The following is an 8,948-nucleotide window of genomic DNA, read 5'->3' on the forward strand; positions in this document are numbered from 1 at the left end:
CGTTCAGCATGTCAACAAAAGGCTCACTCTGCAAATATTTGAAGATGCAAGCCCTGCGAACATCAGTCGGAAGGGACTCGGGCAAAAGGGTAACAGCTTGCCTTTGGGGCGTCGACACAGCTCCAGACCCTTTCACCCTTGCTGAAAACTTTCCAACTTCCCGCTCCAGCTGCCAGATCTTCTCCTTGGCACCATCCAAATCTGAACGAAGACGCTCATTCTCGGAATTCTTCTCTCAGGCAATCTCCCAAGCTTGGTTTCCAAGACGAGCACTCTCAGCATCTTTGGCTCTGGATTCTTCCCGAAGCCTGGAGAGCTCATCACTTAGTCTACTGAGTCTAAAGGCTGCCCCCACTTGGTTGTGGAAGTTACCAGTAAGACTCCTGCAACAACTTAAAAGTTAGTCAAGAGCAAAAGAAAAATCTTCAGAACAAAAGGTAATGAAGAAAAACTTATATCACCAGGGATTTCATAAAATCCCTATCGGGACCGTAGAGAAGGCTCTGCTCTCAGCAGGCATTTGAACAGAGGTGCACCATTCTAGTGCCTTGTCAAAATTGCCTGTCACCAAGTCAGACCTCTTCAACGACCAGGAAGGATGGAACACATCATCCGCCAACCGAGGGCGCTTCCTAGTGGCAAAATCCTCGGCCTCCTGGAAAACCTCCTTGGAAGGATTGGAGGAGGATGCCAAACAAGCACTAAAGTTGGGTTCGGAGGCCCGAACGACGACTGCAGAGACCACATCTTCCTTAGAAGCCCGAAGGGTCTTCATTATGGAAGAGGATTCCAGCGTAGTGCCAGCAGAGGTTTCAACAGTGCTAACAACGACGAAGGGAGCCACATCCTCCTTAGAAGATCGAACGGTCTCTCTGGGCAAAGGAAGCGTGGGAGAAGCATCAATAGAAGCTGTGGGAATCTAATCTGAAGATTCACCAACAGAAATCTCCCCACGTTTAGAAGATTCACCAACAACAATCACTTCGAGGGAACAACCTTTGTCCAGTACTGGAGCAGTCTTCTTGCAAGATCTTGCCCTAATATTATCCAAGTTAATTCTAGGAGGCACTGCAAATAAAAGGCAAGCGTCGTCAGTATGAGAAATCCAACAAAATATTGCACAAAAGGGAAAACCCTAGATTTATGTCAAACAGATGAAGCAACGAATACCCAACAGGGAACTTCTGTAATGAGTAAACCCCAAGTACAAATACTGTGGAGATTACTCAGGGAGAAGGAAGAAGTTCGTGATAAAACTTAATAACAAGAGAGAAGACTTACTTGTTCAAGGTTCGATTGAAGATATTGTTGGAAGATAAGAGTATAGAGACAGCAAAGGAAGACAAAGTACTTTGCAGATAGCAAGGATAAGGATGAAGCACCCTTGAGGAACTTAAATAGCCTCAAGGAGTGATGCGACGGTTGAAAGCCCAAGTTAATCAAGGGATAGGATGGAAGAGACGTTTCGAATTCCGAAAAATGCAAGATCAACGGTCAGGAGATAATGACGCTTCAAATTCGAAACTTGAAGGTTGCCCTAAATTTCCACGTGGAACAGTGTACACCTTATACAAGGATACTGCCAAACACCAACCGTCGCACCAATAGTAAATAAGAGAGTATTTCCAATTCCTTGGGAAGAGCAACTTGTACGCGAATACGAAGAAACGTTTGGGCTTCATCATAAAGAAAGAGCAGTCAGAAGATAAAGTTGGTGTCATAAAAGGTTCGGAAGAATCAAATTAATGCTCCCGAACACATCTCTCTAATGTCCCGAGCGTTGGCTTCAATTAAGGTACAAGTTGATCTACATGATAACTTATCTCATTCTTAAATATCTCTTGGAGGGAATAGACAAATCCCTAGATATGATATGAGAAAGTATTATGGCAATCATTGGAAGAGTTCGAGAAAAAGGAGGCAAATTTCTATTTCATTATAGAAGGCCGTGGGGGGCCAACCCTTACACACACAAAAAAAAGATAGCTTCCTATTGGTTTTTTACATTTTCAGCCGAAGGATAGTTGAGGCAGACTTTTGAGGTTCTTCGGGAAGAGGTGACGAATCAGCAAGATACTTCTCGATGTATGGATCTGCTGGAATGGGGTCCTCCTCTTCCAAAACCCAATCAGGGAAAGGCAGCTTAAGCTTCTCAAAGATTTCCTTGTGACACACCCCTCGAAAGGGAGTTGTGTCAAAGGAAGGGTCAGTTTCAAGGATATTTTTCCAGACATCATTCTGCCCCTCTCGATAAGCTTGAAGGTTGAATGAACCCATCAGGTCAGTGAAAGGAACGCTGTTCAGATACTTCCGAATACAGTCCCTCCGAAGATCTTGTGAAAGATGTTCGGGCTTGCTAGGAACTGCCATCTTCTTCAGGCGTTTGTTATCCAGGGCCTGAAGCTCAAGGCTCTCACCGAATGCGGTAGCAAAATTTTTCTGTTTCTTGGCTTCGCGTTCGGCAGTAGCAGCACGACTGACCGACAGGTCAAGTTATTTTCTCAGAGAACTCATGGCCTCGTCCTTCTTCTCCTTTGACTCTTCGGCTACTTTCTTCAGCCGGTCCACCTCAAAATTGGCCTTCACCAAATTTTCTTCACAGGTCTGCAGCAAGGAGCCGCTACGACCAACTCTGCTCAATGCCTCCATGTGTTGATAGAAGCTCAACACAGCATTCCTGGAAAGGCAGGAAAATTATCAGAAATCCCGGGAGAGATTACAAAGCAACTAGTGAAAAACTCAAGAAAAGTAATACCTCGTGGAAAGACGAATCAGAGTGTCGTCTTGCAGGGTTTCAAAGGCCTGTCGATCGGCAGGCATAAGGTAGAGAGAGCTCCACTCGGCAGCCTTCTCGTGGTCCTACGTAACTTGGTCTGTCTCCGTCAACGACCACTGAGGGACGAAGATCTCCTCATAATTCTTATTCTTTTTGGATTTCTTCGGGGCAGAAGCATCGACCGAGTCATGCTTCCTTTTGGTTCGGACAGGAGAGGGAATTTCGACCTCTTCCACCATCGGTTTCTTCCCTCTCCCAGAAGCCTCAACCACTGGTTTCAGGTTTCTAATACCCTCAAAAGAAGGGTCTGGAGGAGGCATAGAAGCCACCTATTCTACAGTCAATGCTCAAGAAGACCGTTGCTCTGCAGTCACAACGGCCTTGGCAGCCTTCACCCGAAGGTTGTTTGGATTCATTCTTGGAGGCATTACAAAGAAAGACGAAAGTCAGAAAGTTGAAAAAGTTCGCTGTACATTCAAGAAAGCGAAACGTGGCAGTTAGAAAGCTCACGTTGAGCCAGCCCCCAATATTAAAGAATGGAGTTGTATTCCATCTCATATCCATGTATCTCTTAATACCATGGAATTGACTTGATCTTCCTGACAGCAGCTCGGTCTTCTTTGGATAGTTGAGGGACCCGGTTGCCCTCAGAATATGAAGTGTACAGTTTCCAGGTGGTCGGGAAGTTAAGATCTGATTGAGGCGCCCGACAGAAAAAATACCGCTTGCACCACCCTTTGTGATTGGAAGGGCAAGTTCCCCTGGCAAGAATGCTGTCTGACCAGTCAAGCTCAACTTTGTTGCGCTTGGAAAGCACAACCCAGCCAGGAGGATGGGAAAGAGAAAGAACATGAAAATATACAAAAAGAGGAAGAAAATGTATGATGCTGAGTTCAAAACATAAACCCAAGAAGCCGACGATGAGATGCCAGCTATTGGGAAGAAGCATTCTGGGACAAATGTCCCAATGATTGAGAACAACAGAAAACAAAGTATTGAAGAAGGGAAAGTGAACTCCGCTTTCCAGAGTATCTATGTACAGGGAAAATTTGCCAGGAAGGGTTGAATCAACCCTCTCATCAGAAGTGGGAGCCCTAAGTTGGTACGAAGAAGGAAAGTCGAAGCGTTTGATGGCTAAAGGAAGGTTCTCCTTGGTAAAGGAGGAGGCAACAGTACCAGGTCCATCAGTGGACTTGATAGGTTGTTTGGACTGCCCAGAGAATTCGGCAGTGACCTACGGAGTCCTAGATGGTCCAGACTCAGGAAGGGCAGAAGAAGCCTCAGCATTTTCTTCTGCTTTTCTCTGTTGGCTAACTTCTGCGAAGTCACGCCAGAGAGCAGTTAGGGTTTTCTTGTCGCTATCCGACTGTTTAGAGGGGATAGAGGCAAAGGCCTCATCACCAGTATCGCCCTTACCGGCGCTAAGTTCAGGAGGAATTTCAAAAGAAATCCTACCGCCCTCCATAACTAAAAAGTCTAATTGTGGTTTCTAGCATGAAAAAAGAAACTTAGAGACGACAGTAAGCTTTGCAAAGGAGTCAATAGACTTACTGAATCACTGAAGCAGAATGCTCAAGAGCAAGAAGATCATTAGGGTGCAAAGAAGACGACGAGGTTTCAAAATTCCAGACAAAGAGAATGAAACCTACGAAGACAACGAACCGCATTTAAGTACTCACACGAGTGTTCGAGGACGTGTACGATCGAGATGGATTCAACATCAATGATCGAGATTTGGAGATGGTTCAAAAGTTTGAACTCACGAATCAAAAACAGGCGTTCAGAAACCGTTGTTTCGATTTCGTGAGCAACGATAGTTTCGGCTACAGAGGACGCATGGCGTCACCCCCACAAAAAGTGAAAAAAACTCACAATGCTCGAGGAAAAAGCAACACAACCGCATTAAATGTGATATGACATTTAATGGGTTGGGGATTATGCAAAACTATTGTTTGACAGAGAACCCAGTTAAAAACCAAGCCCTCGGGATCGTCCGAACGCTTGGTCTGAGGGGGCTCGTGATATGGAGAAAATATAACCGAACCTGGTTCAATCTTGGTTAGACCCTCGACTCCGGTCGGGACGAAAGGAATCGACTCGTTTCCAAGCGAGCCGGGTCCAGGAGATAGCTTGCTAAGGAAGAAAACTAACTCAGTCACAAGCACGCCCTAATCCGCTATGATCGGAATAGGCTATTCAACAAAGAGATGGGTAGCATCATTTGGCGGCTGTCACTTATCGCTACTATATGGATAACTACCATATAATGATCGTAATATCAAAGGAGTCATCTACTAGTCCAGCCTAGTAGGGATCTATCACTCAATGGATCTATCTGTTAAGATCCGACGACTATCCGAAGAAGGCTCAAATACATCCAACGAAGGAGATTCGAAGGTACACTCTATATAAGACATCACCTACTCACAAGGTAGAATGATATATACAATCTGAATCGTATTCTCGTTATTCATTCCTTAGTTCTGTGCTCAAGCAGAGCCGTTTGTGATTAAGTTCATCAACTGACTTAGCCTTCGGAGGTGGACTCCCGATCCCAGCGGTCGGGCCACATCTGACGTTCGTTTTTGCAGGTCATTCTCAGGAGATCTAAGGGCTGAGCAGATTTTGGATGCATCAGGATGGTTGGTTGCTCAGATCAAGCATGAGATCTCAATCTTTCATTGTGTTCAACATCCAAATATTGTTGGAAAAGTATTTCCCACAACTTAGCTCTACAGTTGGATTCTGCCACGCAAAAGGTGTTTACCACCGTGATCTCAAGCCTGAAAACCTGTTATTAGATGAGAATGACGATCTTGAGGTCTCTGATTTTGGCCTAGCGCGGTATCAGATCAGATTAGGTAGGATGGATTGTTACGTACCTTTTGTAGAACCCTTGCGTATATAGCCCCTGAAGCTCTGGCTTGCAATGTCACTGAGTATTTGGTCATGGGAAATGATTTTGTTCGTTTTAATGGCTGGTTATCTTCCTTTTCATGATTAGAACATTATGTAGATGAAAAAAAAATCCATTAAAAAAAAAAAACAAAAGAATGAAAAACCAGTGACCTTTCTCCTGATGTTGATCTAGGTTTATTGGTGACTACACTAATTTCTATTCTGTTTAATGTTTGATCTTGTTTCTTTTGTCAATCTCCTTCTATTAGACTACTTTACTTATCCATCTTAGAAAATCTTGCAAAGTTGACTAAACTCGTCACCAAGCATCATAGTAGCAACGCCATAGGGCAGATCAAAGCTCTTTCACGTTTGATTGAAGAAGGTGGATCTCTTAAAACAAGTAAAAATTAATCAGATTTATATGAATGAAGGATAACATGGACATTATGTACTACCACTTAACAGACACTTAATACCGTTAGAAGTGAGGGGGACAACCGGACAACAGCAATTTCATAAAGTATAGGGTTTGATAAGTAATTAAGTTGCAGTATAGGGGGCAATAATAATTATCCCCTATTGATAATTTTGTACATTAAATCTAAAAATTAATTTAATTACTATAATTTTTTTTGTAGAAATTAATTACCATGTCGTGTATATGAAATATATTACTCTTCTTTCTACCATATATATATATATATATACTAGTAAAGTGACATGTGCAAATGCACGTGGTATTTATCAATCATCATGTATTAGCCATGGAAGTTGAATGACATGTGCATAAGTGAACCGTTAACAATGGCTAAGGTTGGGATATTTAGGTTGGCCTCAATTTATTTTAGACTTTCTACTTTGTGGTGAAGTTCATTGGTGCAAATGGCTGTGCTTATCCTCACAAGCGCCGCATCATCATCAAGATTAGGCAGAGATGTTCTTGCACAATTATTATTGAAAAAAATGCACAAATGAAGTGGATCAACAAAAAAAAGTAGTGGAACAAAGACTCAACGACTGATTAGCCTAATGAACAAAGAAATGGAGAGATGAACCTCACAAGTTGAAATGCGGAGTGGTTGCAAGCATAGGGTATATGTGTAAATGGGAAGGGGTTTTGTTGAAAACTAAAATGTAAGCATTGTCCCTCAATTCGTGCTTTTATATTAGTAGTATGATTCGATAGAAAAATGAAGAGAACAATTTTCTAATGGTAATCGATCTTTAATCCTGTCTTCTTCTTTTTTCCGTAGTGCAAGAGGTGCCTTATGTAATAGAACTCTAACAACTAATCAACAACTAATCAACAATGGGCCTGAAACTCCCCTCAAGTGGAGACCCTTGTGGGTTTGTAAAGCCCTCCAAATATCAATTGACTCTAATCACCCGATGTAAAGATATGTACAGGTCTTGAAATTAGAAGGTAGAGTTTTAGAATTAGGAAGTATAGATTTCATAGAATTGAGCAATCGGTTTCACTACCGAATTAATGTTGGAAGGAAGATAAATATACCTAGCTAAAATCCAAATACCAATAGCAAATATATGGTCACCCCACAATTCAGCTACTTCTTCAGAGTCGCATTGTTACTCATAAAGAAACTGAACCAACTATTCTTTCTCACTTCCATTTAGGTCTAGCTAAATAAGTTCTACACAAACAGGTATTTAATCATCAAGTACAAGTCAACTCACCAGACCTTAGCTCATCCATGAGCGGATAATTATCATACCTTCCAAAGGGAACTCAAGAAAAAACATAAGTAGAACTATTTTAGCCTAGTCACCAAGAAAATTAGGAGAGAGAAAAAAGGGTTAAAACAACAAAGAAACGGAGAATTGCATAATTGAAGTTGTGACCTAGATGCTTATTCATTAAGATTTAGAACCCACATACGACTTAGGGATGCCATATCCATGGTTCAATAGAGCATGGACAAAGCACCAACACCAGTTGTCTCAAGAATGGTGCAGCTTCCTATTATAATTCCTTTAGGCATTTCTATTTTTCATAATCTCTTGCAGGTTGTTGGCTATTGTCTCAGTAGTTAGGACTCTCAACAACACCTTCAATTTTTTTTGAATCTAGAGACATGGACAGTGATAGATAGAGTTCCCTCAGATCCCATGTCAGAGCAAGCCCAAAAGCAATTCCAAATATCAAATGAATGCGGGCTACCTAGCCCTGCAAAGAAAAAACCATGTGATTAAAATGTAAACCAAAGTACCTAACAAAAGATAAGATTAAATCATATAAGCATGAAAAGAAAATAATTGCTGAATCATAGAAGAGGAAACTTAATTATATTACCTCTAACCAAATCTTTGACCAAAACAAAACAACAGTCTCAACTATTATTACAAATTTAAGTGGATCCCCAGATAAAACAAAAATTAGACTAACCTCTAATGTTAGATAGATAACCAAGAAGCTGAAAAAAGCATAACTATATAAACATCCCAGCACACACCAATTTGGGATCACAATCGCTCAAATGGATGAAGCCTAACAGGAGAAAAGTGTAATAATTTTAGCTAGGAACTATCTAATTGAAACCTGAATGACAAAATACATAGCTAGAAGAGAACAAAACCAGATTACAGTGATGGAAAAATAAACAAAAATGGCATACCCATCCTCACTGAGGACATTGTGAGGGAACCTTTGGGTGGGAGACACCAAGTCGAAGTTGTAGAGGTCATGGAGGTGAAAAGGCTGAGTTTGCATACTGGTGAGATCATGTTGAAAGAATCTCCTCCTAGTACGAGATGAAGAGAAAGCAGGTGAGGAGATTGCCTTGAATTGCCATTAATGAATGATTAAGAGATGGAAGCCGAACCTAAAAACATTGCCAGAGTATTTGAAAATGCAAGGGATTATTTTCTTCTCATCCTTTCTTAGATGTACTACCATATCTAATCCCACTACCAAGTAATTTGCCTAGGAAATCTAGATGGGTTGGTGAACTGCTTAAAAGCATAGGGAAGACGAACACAATCACATTCCAATTCAATTTATTTGTGATGAGTCCCTTCTTTTGACAGGGCTTTTCCTTCCCTCTTGCTGTTCTTTTGCACTGCTCCATCCAATGTTTCCTGAGGATAGGTCACACCACATGCTACGCTTTCGCTTAAGGAAAATCTGTCAATTGGATGCACACTTCTGGCTTATAAGAACTCAAAAGAATATCAACCGTGGTCCATGTATTGCTTCACTTGGTAAGTTAAGAAAACTCTTGGGTCATCCCTAAACCTCCCTTTCTTAAGACCC

Source organism: Hakea prostrata, chromosome 10 (assembly GCF_041222555.1).
Source record: "Hakea prostrata isolate BN-2017 chromosome 10, UWA_Hpros_2, whole genome shotgun sequence".
NCBI lineage: Eukaryota > Viridiplantae > Streptophyta > Magnoliopsida > Proteales > Proteaceae > Hakea > Hakea prostrata.